The 19979-nt window shown below is 37.2% G+C and overlaps 1 pseudogene; it reads left to right on the forward strand.

The window, feature by feature from the left end:
- The first annotated feature begins 11269 nt into the window (after positions 1–11269).
- Positions 11270–11914, forward strand: LOC110307469 (annotated as a pseudogene).
- Positions 11915–19979: the final 8065 nt, after the last annotated feature.

Raw genomic sequence — 19979 nt, forward strand, 5'->3', positions numbered from 1 at the left:
CCCAGGTGGCCTCTCTCCTTCTTTCTGTTCTTTCTGTCCTTCTCTATCCCTGCTTTCTCTGCCCTTGTTGCTTTGTCTGCCTCTTCTCCTCCAGATTCTCATTTCCCTTCCCTCCCTATAATAAACCTCCCTTATACCATGTCTATCACATGATGTGATTTCTCAGGGAGACACCGTCACATGGGCCCACCAGGTACCCCTTGCCTACCTGCTGCCCCATTATATTTCATAACTGTACTCACTAGGAAACTTGATACCTACCGACTGCTTTCATACTGGTGAAATGAAAAGTAACCTTCTCTGTGTGCTACAATGATGGTGGCCGGACAAGACATGTCCACTGGTGCAATGGTGGCATGAATTAATCTAAAAAGTAAGCACTTGTTGATGAGATTTAAGGAACAATGCACAAGATGAAACCTATTGCTGGCCTCATTTACTGACCAAGAACATAAGTCTAAATAGAACCATAGTCCTATGAGAGAACCCACTATCATGATGCTAAATGGTCATGAAACAAAACAAAGTCCTAAGAACTTATCACTATAATCATACATTAAGGCAACTCTCAGCCATCATCAGAGAAGCTTCCATTTACAGTAGATGATGAACAACAGAGACCCACACTGGCCAACATGTAAAGAGTAAGAAACTGTAGCTCAGCCCTAAAGTGTTCGGGGCTCATCACTGGAAAGAGTATAAGATCCAGAGGTGATGGTTGACTACAGGAAAACAGTATCTTCTGGTCAGATTAAGGCAGTTGCACATGTTAATGCACAGCAGTTGTAACAGGATAAACAAAACCCATTGTCTTAATCAGTATTTTATTGCTGTGAAGAAATACTGTGACCAAGACAGCTCTTATAAAAGAAAGCATTTAATTGGGGCTTGGTTACAGTTTTTGAGGATTAATCTTATATCATCATGGCAGGAAGGCATGGTACTGGAGTCGTGTTCTACAATCAGATCTGCATGCAGCAGAAAAAGAGATTCACTGGGTCCTATGGGATTTCGAAACCTCAAATACTACCTTAGTGACACACTTCCTCCAACAAGACAATGCTTCCTAATCCCTCCCAAGTACTGTTATGCAAGTCCAAGCCAGTCTAAATACCATATAGATAAAGGAGATAAAAAGAATTCCACCCTTATTCAAGAAGGGGTTAACAATGTATCACCTGGAAAAGAAATGGTCATTTTTCTCTATAACTGTTAGCTTCAGATAAACTGACTCAGCTCAGTTGGAAGGCCCCAGACCCAGGAATACTTGGACAGCTCAAATTGTCCCTCATGCAAGCAAATATGATAGTAAAGGGCACAAAGTTGGTGGAAGGGGAAGGGGACGGATCTGGGAAGAGTTGATGGAGAGAGGGTGAATGTGATAAAAATGCACAAAATCCTCATAGAATTTACAAAATAAATCGTATTAGATATTAATGGCCACACATATTTATTAAAGCAATACTAATGGATACAATCACAAAAATAATATTCAACTGACAAATAATATAAATTATACTTTAACTTGTAGGGAATACAGAAGGGTAGATCCATATAGAAAAAAAAAAAGAGTGACCAAAGGCTGAAAAGAAAACTTGGTTGATAAAGGCTCAAGCAAGACAATTTGATTTCCATTGCTAGGCCCCATATAGTGAAATAAACAGATTCAGTTCTTGCAAATTATCCTTTGAACTGACACATATGGCATGCCCCACCATGTAAAAATAAATAAATAAATAAATAAATAAATAAATAAATAAAGTAATTAAAATTTATAGTGGAAGGTATTTAACGTCAGTATATTTTAGGAGTGAACTTCTAGGGCTCATAGTTCCTAATTTAGCCCTTACTTATATCCATTTAACTAACATGCATATAGATGTGCATGCTGTAATTTCTACAACAGCAGCAATTTCTACAATTGCAGTATTAATTTCCAACATTAACTATAGGCTTAAAATGTAATCAAGATAATAAAATGTTGAGAGCAAAAACACAAATGCAAAATGAAGCAGACATTATTCAGTGGAACCAGCCTGCTTAGGAGGAGAAGTCAGTAAAGTTGACCACATTAAATATATTTTCTGAGACTATCAAAATCTGGAAATTATCAGAGGTAGATGTAGTAGTACAGAAAGTTATCTACATTTACACTTTTATACTTTAGTTACATTGTTCAATGTAGCTTGCTCTTACACATGCACTCAGTTGTTTCTCCAAGTCTGATCAAGGCTGTGTGTCTCCTCTGAGTATGATCAGAAAACATAAGATAGATGCTATTTCTGATATCTTTTCCCATAAAACATTGGGGGAAAAGGAATTTTCTTTCCTAATTTTGTTCAATTCTGAGATTTTAATATGTTGTTATTTTAAATTGGAGACCTAGTACTAAACATATTTCCATGTGCACAGAAAGTACAGAGCATCGCCCCTAAGTTCTACTTTGGCTCTACGTTTTGATGTATTTTTAATCCGGGTTAATTTTAAATATTATTTTCATTATTGTTTTACATCCTTTTTATTTAGGGGGATGCCTTTCTATTGGTTGCCTTCTATTGATATTGACACAATGAAAAAAAATACACAAGGAGACTGGTGTAGTTCCTGGAATCCATAGCAAAATCCATCACCTAAAACCCAAGTCAGTGACAGCTTATCATTACCCTTTCTCAGAATCCAGCTTTATTTATTTTGTGTTTGGTTTAGAGATGATAGCAAACATAATGATGGACAATTCAGTGAAGAATTGCATTTCAATTATGTAGGAAGTGATGTCAGTGTCAAAAAACAAAAGCAGAGGGAGTTCATGACAACCTAGCCAATCATGTGTTTAAGAAACATGGAGCTGGATGGTGTAAGGAATTATTAACATTACTGATTTAAAACAAGAACAAAAATAAAATAAAAATAACAAATAAAGACTATATACCCAGTGAGGCTGCACTTGCTTTGAGGGGCTAGGGACTGGGGACTTGTCAAGCACAGAGGGGATGAGGGCATGTCCTGTATGTAGGAATTGGGGACAGGAATGTGTAATGTACATTGAGGGCATGCAATTTACATAGCAGAGTCATGGAGAGCTTCACATATTAAGTGGCCTAATCATTGTTGTTCATCCTATCACTAAGTCTTCATCTGGAGTAGTATTCACAGTTAAGGCCATTGCTACATACACCGAAAGTAGAAAGTCAGATCAACAGACTTTCATAGTCTTAAGAAACTAAGATAGGAGTTGCACACTCATAAGCCCCCTGATTGTCGCTCTCTTTCTCCTTCTATTTCCAGTCTCACATTCTTTCTAGGAAATTCTGTGGGTATATTTAAAAGACAGAGTTAAGTGTGATACCCAGATTCTCATCCACAGAGGGTGTTAATAACCATTTATTAATGAAGCTTTGAAAATGACAGTGTAAAGAAAATATTAGAGTAAATTCAATGCCTTGCAATTCCCCACTCGCTTCTATAATTAGATGTTTTCTCTGAATGCAGTAATGCGTTTTTGTAAATGACTTGTGAATATCAACTAATCCTGTTTTAATTAGAGCAAATAAAACTGATGAAGAAAGTTTCAAAGTCCAATGTTACATTCTTTTCAAGTGTAACATGCAGTAAAAGTTATTTTGTTGAGTGCAAAGGAAGCTGACAGTAATGAATCATGGATATTATGACAGGAGAATGGCTGTTTTAAAAGCAGAAGAAAAATACATATGTTTAAATGCTAAATAATTTTCTTTGGGTATATGTACAAAGATAAATTCCAAAAGTTGAAGCTCAAATGTTAACAACTGTATTGATTTACAAACCATAATATTTTGATGCTCTCCATTGACAGGATGATATTAGCCTTGCTCTCAGCTTGATCAACCTTCAGGCAGTACCCTCAGCCTCCACTTTCTCTGGTTTTAGATCACCTGCATTCCTAAAGGTGATCCAGGCTTCTCTGGAGCTCTTTGACATGTAAATCTTTTCAAAAAGCTCTTGTCAGTATTATAAAAAAGGACTGACTTTTCTGGGGACCAAGCAGGCAGGCCTCTGAAATTCAATCAAGAATCTCTCAGGCTATGGAAGCAGGTGTTGAATTGTTCAAAGTTGCAAAGACAACTCAGGCCCTGAAGATAGGAGAAACTACCCCTTCCTCTGAGAAGCCACAGCAAACTCACATGGTATTTGGCTTCCCAAATTCTACTCTTAAAATTCTCCAAATGTTGGCTAGACAGATATGGGCTCACACTAAGTTCTATGAGCATTTTCCTTTTCTTTTATTCTTTTTCTTTTGTTTTTTTCTTCAGTGAATATGAGGATATTTCTCCTTCGTAGACCTCATTTACTTGTTTGTAACAAAAGATTGACATTCCTGCTTGCTGTGTCTTGAACGTCTGAATCTGTGTCTTTGAAATAATCCAGTAGAAACAGAAACAGAAATTAAAATAAATATATTTTAATATAGCCAGAGAATAATGTGCATTATTCCAGGTACTGTCTGGACTGCAGATACACAAGATAGTTTTACATAGCATATCTCCTTTCAGAGTAGGAAGCCTATTGTCTTGCTCTCAAGTGTCCCTGTTTGAGTCAATACTCATGTTCCGTTGATCTGGTCTTTTCAGGAAGCAGCAGTTCAGAAGATTTTCTCTACAACTCTCTCCTGTTCAGATAAACACTTTGTATTCTTTGAGGTCAACAAAGCACCCTACATTCTCACATTAAAAAGTTATTAAAATGCAGCATGCTCTATTCTTTTAAACTAGAATAAATCATAGATTTTAAAAGGTTCTTTATATATAGGGATTCATGCATGTAAGACCACAAATGAATGCTTTGCATATATATTTTATACCTTTCATTCATGAAGACATAGTAAGTGTTGTTCGTGACAGTTTTATTTTATATCCTCAGCAACCAAAAATGACTAATTTTGTTTTCAGGAGCCATTCAAATCTTGTGTATTTTAAGAATACTTAGTATATATTTCTCTGTCTCTCTCTCTCAGACACACACACACACAGACACACATACACACAAGTTTGTTGAATTGTGGTAATTGTGACAAGATTTATTATTCATAATTTCTCCAAGCCATTTATATTTTAACCAATTGCATTAACATGTTTTCTCACATACCTCCTTTGTGTTGGAAGGTAAAAAGCAGAGTTTTGGCATGACCCAGATGTGCATTAAAATTCAAGTTGTAACACTGGTGTGCTGGTTTTCTCAGACACAATGTGAAGCAAAAAATTCATAAATCTTACAGTGTTTATGAAAACTAATTGGGTAACATATGTGACAGTCTAGCATGTCTCCTAACACATTCTGAACACTTGACATGCAAAGTGGGTCCTTCTAAACTTTTTTAAGAGATTTGATATTTATTTCTTTCAGTCATAAGTGTAAGGAAATCAATGTTTTCAGCACAAGGTGTCATCTTATTCATTCTTACACACGTGCTATAGAAAAATTTATAAAGACTTTTCCTAATTACATTCATTTAAACTTGGAATAACAGTTGTCCGAATAATTGCGGTATATGTTAGTAATTCTAAACTTAGGACAACTGTGTACATTACATGACAAGTAACAGGCATGTGCAGAGAGATTTGGTTGTTACACAACAGGACAGAAGTTATGAAAAGTGTAGGAAGGGTATGCACAGTGCCACATATTCTACATTCTCCTGCAACAGAGAATTGTCTCAGCTCATTGTTCACCGAAGGCTGAGTTCGAATAATCCTGTCCTAAATGATGATCTTAGCATTCATATTTTCAATATCCATATCTTAATAGTAAAAGGACACAAGAGAGAATTTTGAAAGTTATTATTTTCTCAAGATCATTTACACATAATATATTTATTTGAAAATTAGTTTATCTAAAAAAACCACTTTCATAAAGGCATTTATTAAAGAAAGGTACAATACAGATGAGTACCCATTTTATCTACTTCATCAAAAGCCAAAAGGTAGTTAAAATTAATTGGAGCGAATGACCTCCATTATCAGTGTTACCCAGGACCCATCAGATCAATGAGCTTGAGATAGCCTGAACAAAACAACACTCCCAGATCAAAAGCCCACTAAAGGCTGAAGGATACTTTGGATTAAGTTAATTGCAACCCAGGAGGAATGACGTTAGCCAATATTGTTCTGTACAATCTAATTAAAGAGAGCCAGGTAAAGTCAAGAGCCGTTGGGGAGCTTTATCAGGTTTTACCAACTCACAAGCTCAACATATTTGATGAAATACAGGGTGTTTACAAAGAATAGCTGCACATTAGAGAGATCCAGGAGGAGCGCAAGGGAGGAAGCATTTAGCATGCTGAATTTCTAGATTCCCCAGCTTTTTCCAGAAAACAAACAAACAAACAAACAAACAACAACAAAAAAAAACTATTAACTTATCTATTCTTTGTTTTCTGCATTTGTAACATAAAGCTTTTCTAATTTTTTTTTTTGCTTTTTATTCACTTTACATCCTGTTCGCTGCCCCCTCCCTTCCATAGTCCCTCCCCCATGCCTCCTTCCCTTCCCCCTTCATCTCTGAAAGGATGAACATCTTCTACCTGGAATCTCCAGAGGAGGATTCCACTACCTTTACCCAATGGCATATGTCTTACTTGGCAATACATCATGGCCATGGTCATACAGCAGGGAGTTAACAACTGCAAAGATATGACTCTTTAAATTAGTAAGAAGGGAACACAGCATCGAGTAAGTTTTGTGCTACTGAACACTTCATTGTATTCAGAGATTAGTAGAATTTTTACAATGATGTTGTCTTAGGAGAAAACTGACATTCAGGTGCTAGAGAGATAATTTAGTGGTTATGAGCAGTGACTATTCTTCCAGACATCTTGAGTTCAATTCCCAGCAACCAGATGGTGGCTCACAACCATCTGTAATGGAATCTGATGCCTTCTTTTGATATGTTTGAAGACAGCTACAGTGTACTCACATATACAAAATAAATAAATAATGTTTTTTTTTTAAAAAACTGATATTCAGTCAAAATTTCTTTAATATATTGTGCTATTTAATCACATATAGCAAAACCTCCCGTGCAGGCTTATATCATGGAGATAGAGTCATGGTTCGGATGGGAGCACATAGGAAGTTAGAGAATATTCTCAGAGCACAATATTTAGGTTCAAGTCTTGCTTGACTCTCTGTTTATGTTCTCCTATGGCTTGTTTTTTTTTGGGGGGTAGGGGTGGGGGTGGGGGACTGGGATGGTTCGAAATAGAGTTTCTCTGTGTGGCCCTGGCTGTCCTGGAACTCATTCCATAGACCCGGCTGGCCTCAAACTTAGAAGTCTACCTGCCTCTGCCTACTAAGTGCTGGAATGAAAAGCATGGGCCACCACTGCCTGGCACTCCCACGGCTCTTAAGAGTCTTCTAAGAGGTGTTTGGAGGAGAAAGATAATGTTATCACAGTACAAGGGCTCCTCAGAGAGTGTGCCTACCATAATCCTGACTCAACTTTCCACAATTTCTACTACTTCATGTTCTTCACAAACAGTAAAACATTATTAAATCAGTCTCGTGAGTATGCCTGTAATAGAATCTTAGACGTGCTCATTTATATCACGATGCAATGCTGCATTGCCAAGTAAGGCATACACCATTGGACAAATACAGCGGGATCTGACCCTGGAGATTCCCAAGAGAAGATAAATGAAAAGGTTCTTACATGTTAGGCATGGGAAATAAATCTACCACTTTCTGAACCCTGTAAGTGAGCGCACATTGATAAGATTTCAGATATCCTCCCAATGTCTCTAGTTTTAGGCTACCATCATCATATTGTTAGCTGAAACAAATGGAGCCTTACACTTAAACTATGCAGAGCCTCATAAAGCAAAGACAGTGTGAGGAAACTCACTTCTGGTAACAGAATGGTCTTGCTGTCTACACTTCTGGAGTCACATCTGTCACCCTCTGAAAATATATGGCACCAACTCATCAAGAAAACTGCTGCTGTGCATCTTCTATGCCTTCTAATCCTCTGTAGAGGTTAGCAGATGTGTATGATACATACTTATGCTGATTCCAAGGCAGTCTCAGCTATAGTGTCACATAGATAAAACAGAGCTTAGTGAGTTTTTCTGTGTGTCATCTTTCTCACTTACAAAACAAAGTGAGGGTTAAGAGGAAGGCAGCTGACTTGGTAAAATATTTGCCATGCAAACTGGAGGACCTGAGTTTGCTTTATGCAAGGCACAAAAAACTGTCTGTAATGGTGGCAGACACATGTTAGTAATCCTTTCCCTGGTACTCTCTGGCCAGCCAGTCTAGCCTACCTGGCAATATTTTGGCCAATATATTTGTACCTCAGAAGCAAAGTAGATAATACCTGAAAAATGATTAACCTTTGGCCTCCATTTGCTAGGGCACACACATGGTCACATGTTCATTTTTCCATGTCCACATTCATCCATACTCATGACTGTACCACAGACACTCGAACATACATACACAGAGAGAGTCAGAGACAGAGACAGAGACAGAGAGAGGGAGAGGGAGACAGAAAGGGAAAGGGAGACAGAGAGGGAGACAAAGACGGAGACGGAGGCAGACAAAGAGCAAGACTGAGAAACAGAGACAGAGACAGACAAAGAGCAAGACTGAGAAACAGAGACAGAGAGAAGTGCACTATATTATGAACAAAGTTGAAAGTGTATTTAAAATTATAACAGTAAGATTCACTTATAATTTTTCAAGTTTTTATAGCTTCCTAATATTTGTCATAAGTACATGATAATTATTGTTAAGCAAAACTTCTTCTAGAGATCACTATTTTCTACTTGGGTTTTGGAAAACTGTAGACAATATCTACTCTACTGAAGGGTTTCTACTTCCTCTCTCTAAATTTGTATGTTACTTTCCCACATCTTCCTAAACTGCTGAGAAGGAAGGAAGAGAAATGAGGAAAGGGACCAGAGTGGAAATCTCATATTAATTAAAATATTAGAAAAAGCAGCATGTACAGTGCGACAAAGGACATTACTTGTCAAATGGGGACTTTGAATCTTTTGATGGTTTTCCTTGGTGGATTTCTTTAGAACACTGATTTAGTTAGTGTTTTGCATAGAGTTGCCTTGTCAGTCCTTTGGAAATGTGTTCAAACTCTCTGCTTTTATTCATATGCAAATTCCTCTCTTAGAACTACAGAATAAAAGCTGTTTAAGCCCTGTCTGGTTCTTTCAAGCTAAAATTTTTATAGCATGTCTCTGACCTCAGTGAGTTCTCTGTATTTGTGTCTCTGATGAACACGTGCCTACAGAAACTTGGCAAGGACAGTTATTACCACACTGGAAAAGTGCAGAGAAGAAAAAAATGGAAAAGATGTATATTGTCACCCAAAGAAAATAGCTATTCGTATTTGTTTTATTCTGTGTACTATTTCTCAATCTTTACTTAGCATACATTTTTCTTATGTTTTAACCTGTGAAAACATAAAATCAATTAAGAAAAATTCTTGCATTTTACTTGTCAAATATGAGACAACAATATCGTTATTTGTCAAGTCACAAAGAGCTTTCATTAATATTTTCTCCACCTCTTCCTTCTTTTTATGTGATGTCTGAGGTTTCATTGAGTGCTCCTTGCTATACTACACTGAAAACTCGATGAAGCCATAAGCTGTATCTGAGCAGTGCATCTACCCGGGATCTTCCTATTGTAGATAGTCAACAACATTTAGGTACCAGGCAGCTTTCACTTTATTGCATTTTGCAATTCATTTTGTTGTTTAACAGTGTCTCACTTCCTTGGGAAGAGCAGATCCTTTTTACATATTTCATAGACAATTTACCTTATGGGAGTAGGAGTTTCACCCAACTGGATCCTTCATCATGAGCCTTTTTGGCTCTGGGATAATCCTCTTCCTAGCTTAGGCTATGTCTTAGATTGAAGAAGTCAAGGGGTTATAAGTGGGTATTTTAACTGGATTTATCCTCTCTAGAAGATGGCCAATGAACATGTCTCCAAAATATTCATGCTATGGAGATTCTGAAAACCAAACTACTTCTAACAAATTGTTTCCCAATACTGTAAGCATAAACCCTGCCAGAAGTACTATTTTGATGACTTAAGTCTTAAAGTTAAAAAAAGGCATAATGTAAAATATCATTCCTTTACAGAAAATCAGATTCAAAATTCCAATTTAAATCTTGGAAAACTTCCAGACACATTAAAAGAAAATTAACTTGATTTTAGGATCCAGAACATTCATATTTAACTTTTAAAAAATATTACAATTTGTACCTTTTTATGTCTCTGAGGAAAAAAAAATGTTCCTGGTGTAGGAATCTTCTCTCTGACAACAGACAAGGAATTAAAAAAATGAAGGAAGAGCAAGTATATAGTTAACCCTTTCAATGTGAACATACATTGTACTAAACAAGTCATTAGAAAAAAAATTCAATTGTATTTTACATAAGGTATATTCATTTTCATGAATTTCATTATATACAATGCAGTTCCCAGGAGGCACTAAAGAATAATAATGCCTGAAGATTTTAAGCATGTGGAATGTGAAAATAATAGCTCTAGGCTTTTCACTGCATTCTAACAGTAGTTTTGAAGCAATTATTATGTCAGTTCTATAGATGGTAGCATACTCTCTGAGATGATAAGAATCTCATCATATCGACCTTGCTATTCTCTGACTAATTAAGACTGTTGACTCTCAGATGTTGGATTCTATCAAACTAATTCATTATGAGTCCATTGCTGAGTTTACTAAAAGTTAAATAATTTTTTTTAAACGGTTGATTGTGGGCACCAAAATGGCTTGCCATGCAGATGAGGATCTGAGCATGGGTTCCAAGAATTCACATAAAAATCTGGACACAGAAGTACACATCTGTAATTTTATCACTAAAGAAGGGGCAAAGAGAATGCCAGGTCCTCACTGGCAAGCCAGTGCAGTTGAGTGATGAGCTTCAGGATTACTGGGGGAACATGTGTCAGAGAGTAAGGTGGTGAAAAAGCTAGCAAGGCTGAAGTCTGGTCTGCACATGCACACACATGCATGCACCACAAACAACGCATTCAAACATGTAAGAACATACACACACATTCACACACACACACACACACACACACAAGCATATGCATGAACACACACTGAAGCTGAGTGGATTTGCCATGATCTTTATCTGTTAAAGAAGCTACTATCGCAGACGCCTGCGCTGTTGTGCTCTGCGGAAGGCAGCCGGAGGAGAAGCCTCCGCTGGCTCGCATCCTCCCTGCTTCGCCAATGCGCCAAAGAAATGAGCGGTGGCTTAGTGCCAAGTAAAAGCACAGTTTATGTATCCTTTCTCCCTAACAGACAATGGTTTATACCGGATATTTTCCAAGTATGGCAAAGTTGTAAAGGTTACTATAATGAAAGGCAAAGATACTAGGAAGAGTAAAGGGTTGCATTTATTTTGTTTTTGGATAAAGACTCTGCTTTAAACTGCACCAGAACAATAAATAATAAACAGCTATTTGGTAGAGTGATAAAGGCTAGCATCGCTATTGACAATGGAAGAGCAGCTGAGTTCATCCGAAGACGAAACTACTTTGATAAACCTAAGTGTTATGAATGTGGGGAAAGTGGACACTTGAGTTATGCCCGTCCTAAAAGCATGCTTGGAGAGCGTGAGCCTCCAAAGAAGAAAGAGAAGAAGAAGAAAAGGAAAGCCCCTGAACCGGAAGAAGAAATTGAGGAAGTAGAAGTGAGTGAAGAGGAAGGGGAGGACCTGGCTCTGGACAGTCTGAGTCAGGCCATAGCATTCCAGCAGGCCAAGATTGAAGAAGAGCAAAGCAAATGGAGACCCAACCCAGGGGGACCCTGGACCTCAGATGATTCTAGACGACCAAGGGTAAAGAAAGGCGCATTCTTCAGCGATGAAGAAGAACTTAGTGATTAAAATATTTATTTTGTAAATATTCAAATAAAATCTTACTGTACCAAATGCAGTTGTGGAATAGAGACTGGTTTTAGTATTTGAGACTAGGACACTTAAAGCCAAATGGTATTTACTCTAATGTAGTTTAAAATATTTTTTAAATAATTTTGAAGTACCATGTTTCTAGCTCACCTTAGCACAGTGGAAATCCTAAACCTGAAAATCCAGGATCTAAAGTGTTGTGGTCTTTGAGCACCAACGTGATGTCTCACATGGAACTGTGAAACTTTCACTCACAACATTGTTAAATACAACAGAAAACTGCTCTCAGATTGCAGTGCACATGAGACATAAGTGAATCATGTGTTTACACTTGGCTCTTAGCCAAATATCTCCCTATGTATATGCAGTTCTCCCAGAATCAGAGCTACTGTAGTGCAGAGCATTTCACTATGGGACCCTCCCTCTGTACTAAAATCAGAAATTGTTATAACCAGTCTTGAAAATAATTCTAAAGAATAAAATTTAATACTACCAGCTATCAGAAGTAGAAGGGTGGGTGGAAGAACATTTCATTTGTGCCTGACAGGCTTATGTGAGGACTTATGAAGGAAAATTAATCTGTAATTTTTGCCTGCATATGTGTCAGCGTACCATATACATGCAGTGCCGCTGAAGGTCAGAAGAAGGGCATGCAGTCTTCTGGAACGAAAGTTAGAGATGGGGTGATTCACTGTGTGCAGCACTTCTGGAAGAGCAGTCGGTGCTCTTAACCACAGAGCCATCTCTTCAACCTCTCCAAATACAAAAACTTAATAACGGCTGGACAATGAGATGATTAAATGTTCTGTTAATGTGAAGCTTTTTGAAAGAATTCCATCTTTAACGCTGAGTGCTTTCTCCCAGTTTGATTGAGCTGCCAATCCTCATGGAATACTGCATGAGAGGCCAGCCTGGGCTATGCCTGTGCACGAAGCTATACCGACTCCCTGTCTTAATATAATAAAATGAAATAGTAAAGTTGTTTTAAAAGGCTTTAAAAAAAAAGGTAAACCTTTTGCTTTTGAAAAATTTATACAATCATCAACACTGTCCTGTAGGTATGATATGCTAACACATATTTAGTCTAAACCAGTAAGAATTATTTTGATACTTTTCAAAACTAATCTGGAATGATAGACAGCAGAAAATAATATCAGCTTATCTTTAGACTTTCTGAAAATAGCTGAGCTGTGACAAGCATGACCTTGGGAAGACTGGATGGATGGAAACAGAAAATGTACTTTAACATCTGCCTATCTAAACTAACTAACTAAATAAAATATACATGTATGGACACATGAATATATATATATATATATATATATATATGATGTATATTCTAGGTTTACATATTTTAACATGATGTTTTATATCATCTATCATAAAGAAAAAATTACCCTAGAAAATAATGCCATGTTTCACATTCAGCATTCTGTACATCTGATACTAATTATGTATCTCAATATATAATCTTAAAACAACAAAAACAACAAGAGTTTCTTTCATTAAAAAAACAGAGAAAACTTAAATAATATTCCACATGCTTTCTCCTTTTTATGCAAAATTATAACACTACATACATTACATACTTTAATAGAGTTTCACATAATCCAGGCCTCTGAGATCTACTCCTGTAAAATACCCTTTGATCTATCACTTAACTCCATGATCCATTTTTTTTTCTTTTTTTACTGAAAGGTTTGATATAAGAGGTGTTAGAAGCAGGGTATATGGTCAGAATCTGGAAGTCCCAGCACTCAGGAAGCAGAAAGAATCAATAATCAATACAAGCTTGGGCCACACAGTACAGCCAGGGATATGCAGTGATACCACCATAAAAGATAAACATGGAACCACAAATGCGGTAAAGAAGTGCTTGTGAGGAAATTTGATAAGAAAGACTGACAACTTAAGTTGAGTCTCATGTTGGTAGAAACAATCATCAAAATTAAAAGTGGGAGACATATGATTAATATAGGCCTCATATGATGCTGTGGAATCACTACTTGTTTAAACTATCAAATCTAGTCCTGAAAATATCAAACAAATTTTGTAGAAAAAAAATAAAGGGTGGTTATTTTGCATATTTTATTTTCATTAATATCTTCTGACATTATATTCTTCTTTTATTCATTTTTCATTTTTAAAATAATTTTATGTAGTTTAAATTTTTTTTTATTTTTTTTATTACATATTTTCCTCAATTACATTTACAATGCTATCCCAAAAGTCCCCCATACCCTCCCCCCCACTTCCCTACCCACCCATTCCCACTTTTTGGCCCTGGCGTTCCCCTGTACTGGGGCATATAAAGTTTGCAAGTCCAATGGGCCTCTCTTTCCAGTGATGGCCNACTAGGCCATCTTTTGATACATATGCAGCTAGAGTCAAGAGCTCCGGGGTACTGGTTAGTTCATAATGTTGTTGCACCACGGTTGCAGATCTCTTTAGCTCCTTGGATATTTCTCTAGCTCCTCCATTGGGGGCCCTGTGATCCATCCAATAGCTGACTGTGAGCATCCACTTCTGTGTTTGCTAGGCCCTGGCCTAGTCTCACAAGAGACAGCTATATCAGGGTCCTTTCAGCAAAATCTTGCTAGTGTATGCAATGGTGTCATCGTTTGGAGGCTAATTATGGGATGGATCCCTGGATATGGCAGTCTCTAGATGGTCCATCCTTTTGTCTCAGCTCCAAACTTACATACATAGGTATAGTCTATCTCCATCAAATTACCTACCCTCTGCTCCAACTAGCCACAGTTTACTTAATAGATTCCTTTACCACGTGATCTCCTAACCTGCTTTCCTTTTGAAGATCTAAGCTACTGAATCCGGATAGTGCTGTCCATATGTATGTGAGTATGGAAACATCCACTGAAATATGACCATTCTACATGTCACAATACTCCCAAATAAAGGAAATCAACTAGCTTAGGTCCTCATGAGCTTCTCCTCATCCATGATAGAGCATAAACTAGCTTGATCTTGAACATGTAACCATAGCTACTGAGCCATCACATGTGCAACAGCCATGCCATGTGAAAAGGACAGCATTTCAAAACACTCCTCCCCATCTTTCTGTTCCCCCATGTCTTCTTTCCCCTCTCCTCTAGAAGTACCTAAACCTAGGAAGGGCAGGGTGTTTGATACTGATGTCCATCTATGGCTACATATTCCAAGTCACAAAGTATTATACCTGGGTTGAGTCTCTGCTGTGGTCACAGCCTACTGAAAAGTAGAAGATTCTCTTACTGAGGTTAAGAATGGTATAGATACTGTGGAATGTAAACAATAAGTAAGTTTTTCATCAACTTTCAGAATTAATTTATGTTTGAAAAATTTTAAACACATTTTTTGATAATGCTCTATTTTTTAATATTCAGGAGGCATCACAGAATCCTTGGGTTATACATTTTCTCTCTTTGCTATTATCTCTTCTATATCCCTTTATGGAATATCTGCAAAATAGCTGATTGGATTTAGTATAAAGAAATAATGTAATGATATAACTTTTTTTTTTTTTTTGCCCAGTGTGGTGCTATATGCCTTTAATTCTAGCACTTGGGAAGCAGAGGAAGGCAGGTCTCTATGAGATCAAAACCAGCCAGTCCTACAGAGATATTTCCAGGACAGCCAGCACTAGTACACAGACAAATCCTATCTTGAAATACAAAAAATGAAAAAAAAGTGGCATGATTATTTTCATCAAAATAATAAAAAAAAATACCAAGGCTGACATCATCCCCATTTTTTTTTTCAGAATAAGATTGAATGCTTCCAAAACAAAGAGTCCATGTCCTGGTGTTTTCCAATTCTATGCACTATGCCTGTATTCTAAAAGAATGTTCTAATAATATTAGGAGGTGAAACAAGAACCTTCAATAAGCCTGTAAATAAATGCACAAAGTCCTAATCTTTCCCACACTTCTATTTGTTGAATTTCCCCCACAGCATACAATCTTTTCCTCTCTTTCAAAAGACTTCTCTATCTGCTGTTTAGAACCAGACAAGATCTGGATCTAATAATCCAATTCCTTCCTGGTGTGGTATGTATAAGTGGAAAATATAAATCTAAAAACTGCACCGCCTAGAATGATTTCATGTTTTCTTCATATTTCATCTGTGAATGCAAAGAAGAGGCAGCACATCACTGACTTCTGCAACGTCACATTTTTGGTTTTTAGTGTGTGTGTGTGTGTGTGTGTGTGTGTGTGTGAGTTCTAACCATTTTGGACAAAACATGTCTTCTTTCCAATTAGATAGCTTTATATGTGGGTATCTGGGATTTGAACTCAGATCTTCATGTATGTAGAGCAAGTCCTCTTGCTCACTCAAGCCACAGCTGCCTTTTGTTTTACTTCCCAAATAGACACGTTCATTGTATTTCCTACTTTTCATCCATCTAATCTACTGTGTTCCAGTTTTTGCTTTGATAGATCATTATGTGTTACATTACTGAATATCTGTTGTTGATGTTTAGTGTTGCGCTATGAGACTGTAAGGCTGAAAATGTCAAAAATAATAATTTTTATTATAACTTTTAACAGTGAAGTACAAGTAGGTTACTCAATATTTTTGGATAAATTTTCAGAGCTTAACTGTGTTATTTACTAGCTTTGCATTTAAGGATTTAGCAACTAACTTCACTGGAATATGGTTTTGACTGTCTATAAAAATAGACACTAAATGGTTTAATAACTCCAGGATGTCATTTCCCCAACCTATAAAAATAGACAGCAAATGATTTAATAACTTCAGCATGCCATTTTACTTACCTATAAAAATAGGTACTAAATGCTTTAAAAACACCATCAATGCTACTTGTAAGAATTAAAAAGAGCTGTGTGATGATACGGTCTGGAAACTAATATATAGCCTTTTCCTTTCCTCATCAAAGAAACTCTTCAGAAAGATTTTAAACAGTTATAATGGCTTATTTAACATAAACTTATCTTGAAAAGGAAGAGAGGTACACATTTATAAATAATGTATATGATGATTATTGGTTTATTCTGCCTCTTCCTGCTATTATTACCATTTAATCCGTGATAAAAACATGTATTCAGCACCCTTTCATTTACATTTAAAAACTTGCTTTCCATAGAATTGTATTATAAAATTCTAGAGAATTAATTCCAAATGTTATCGACAGCATATCAGCCAATCAATTCATTGAATTCTTTCCTATCACTTACAAACTGACATTTTTACCATTTAAACAAGTATCACTGTGACTATAACCTCATAGAATGAGTTGGACAGTGTTCTTTCTGTTTCTACTTTGTGGAATAGTTTGAGAAATATTGGCATTATCTCTTCTTTGAAAGTCTGGTAGAATTCTAAACTAAAACCATCTGACCTTGGGCTTTTGGGGGGGGGGATTTTTAAAGGCTGTTCCTAATTTGGAGGGGAGGGAGTTATAGGGCTATTTAAATAGTTTTACTAGTCTTTATTTAACTTTGGTAAGTTGTATCTCTCTAGAAATTTATTGATTTCATTAAAACTGTCCATTTTTTTAGTACAATCTTTCAAAGTAAGACCTAATGATCCCTTGAATTTCCTCATTATCTGTTGTTTTGTCTTTTGACAATACTGAACATTAAGAGAACTTCTAGAGGTATCACCATCCCTGACCTCAAGTTCTACTGCACAGCAGTAGTAATAAAAATTATATAGCACTGGTATAGGAACAGACAGGTTGATTAATGGAATTGAAATGAAGTCCCTGAAATAAACCCATATACTACAGACACTTGATTTTTGACAAAGAAGGCAAAAATCATAAAATAGAAAAAAAGAAAGAAAGCATCTTCAAAAAATGGTGCTGGTCTAAACTGGATATCTGCAAGTAGAAGAATGCAAGTAGATTTATACCTATCACCCTTCACAAAAGTCAAGTCCAAGTGGATCAAAGACCTCAATGTAAAACTGGACACAGTAAATCTAATAGAACAGAAAGTAGGTTCATTGTTTAGATGTGCCACATTTTTTGTTATCCATTCTTCAGCTAAAGAACACCTAGTTTCTTTCCAGTTGCTGTCTATTATGAACAAAGCCTTTAATTCACTGATACAGGAGATAACTTCCTGAACAGAGCACCAGTGACTCAGGCTCTATGATCAACAATTGATAAGTGTGACCTCATGAAATTGAAAAGCTTCTGTAAGGCAAAGAACACTATCAATTGTACAAAATGACAGCCTATAGGGTGGGAAAGGATCTTCAACATCTTACATCTGACAGAGATCTAATATCCAAAATATATGAAGAACACAAGAAGTTAGATATCAACAACTCAAATAACCCAGTTAAAATATGGAGTACAGAGCTAAACAGAGAATTTTCAACAGGAGAATATTGAATGGCTGAGACACCCTTAAAGAAATGTTCAACTTCTTTAGTCATTAAGGAAATTTTCCCTGTCAGAATGACTAAAATAAAAAACTCAAGTGATGGCACATGCTAGCAAGGATGTGGAGCATGGGGAATACTCCTCCATTCATTGATGATGGGAATGTAAACTTGAACAACCACTATGGAAATAAATTTTGTGGTTTCTCAGAAAACTGGAATAATTCTACCTCAAGACCAGCTATACCACTCCTGGGCATAAATTCCAAAGATATGCCTTAATACCACTGAGACACTTGCTCAACTATGTTCATAGCAGCTTTATTCATAATAGGCAGTGATTGGAAACAAACTAGATGTCCTTCAGCTGACGAATGGATAATGAAAATGTGGCATATCTACACAATGAAATACTATTCTGCCATCAAAACAAAAAAACATCATAAATTTTGCAGGCAAATGGAGGATATTGAGAATGAGAGTGAGGTAAAAGGATATGCATGGTATGTACTCCCTTATAAGTGGCTATTAGCCATAGAGTACAGGATAACCACAGTATACTCTACAGACCCAAATAAGCTAAACAAGAAAGAAGGCCGAAGCAAGGATGCATGAATCTTACTTAGAAGGGGGAATTAAATAATCATAGGAAGCAGAAGGATGGAAAGATCTTGGCAGGAGAGGGGACAGGGAGGGAAATGGGGGTACATTCAGAATAAGGTCTGGGAAAGACAGGAGAGCAGTGTAGAGGAGCAGACCAAAGGAAATCTGCATCTGGCAGGGTTGACAGATGGGGGACATCTAAAGGATATGCTAGATATCTGGAATGGGGGAGGCCCCCAGGAATAAATGGGGGGGGCGAGGCCTAGATGAGACACACAGCAGTGTGGATATGGAACCTGAAGCGGCCACCTTCTGTAGCCAGGCAGGAAGCCCATTAGAGAGATAGGGACACCAACACACCAATAAAACTTTTGAACCAAAATTTATCCTGTCTACAAGAAATGCAGGGACAGGACAGGGGATGGAACAGAACCTGGGGGAATGGCCAGCCAATAACTGGCCCAACTTGAGACCCATTCCAAAGGAAAATACCAATTCCTGACACTGTTAATGATACTCTGCTATGCTTGTAGCCATGGGCCTAGCATAACTGTCCTGAGAGGCGTCTCCTAACAACTTACTGATACAGGTGCAGAGACCCACAGCCAAATATTAAATAGAGCTGAGGGACTCTTATGGAACACTTGAGGTTCCTGAATGGGACGGAAACTTATCTGGACCCTTGAGGCCTCTCAGAGACTCAAGCACCAACCAAGGAGCATACATTGACTAGACAGAGCCCCTCTCCACCACCACCACCCTCCAGCACAAACATATGTAGTAGATGTTTGACTGCGTGCAGCTGCATCTATATTGGTCAGGTACTGGCAGAACCTCTCAGGAGGCAGCTATACAGGCTCCTGTTAGCAAGTGCTTCTTGGCATTAGCAATACTGTCTGGGTTTGGTGTCTGCAGATGGGATGGATCCCAAGGTGGAGCAGTCTCTGGATGGCCTTTTCTTTCAACTGCTCTGTTTATCATGTTGTGTAATAGCCTGCTGTCTGGGTTAGTGCTGAACATTTGTTGGCTGAATTTACAAAATTAATTTACCCATCTACTTACCCAATTCCATGGAGGTTGATTTCAACCT

This window comes from Mus caroli, chromosome 12 (genome assembly GCF_900094665.2).
Source record: "Mus caroli chromosome 12, CAROLI_EIJ_v1.1, whole genome shotgun sequence".
Classification (NCBI taxonomy): domain Eukaryota; kingdom Metazoa; phylum Chordata; class Mammalia; order Rodentia; family Muridae; genus Mus; species Mus caroli.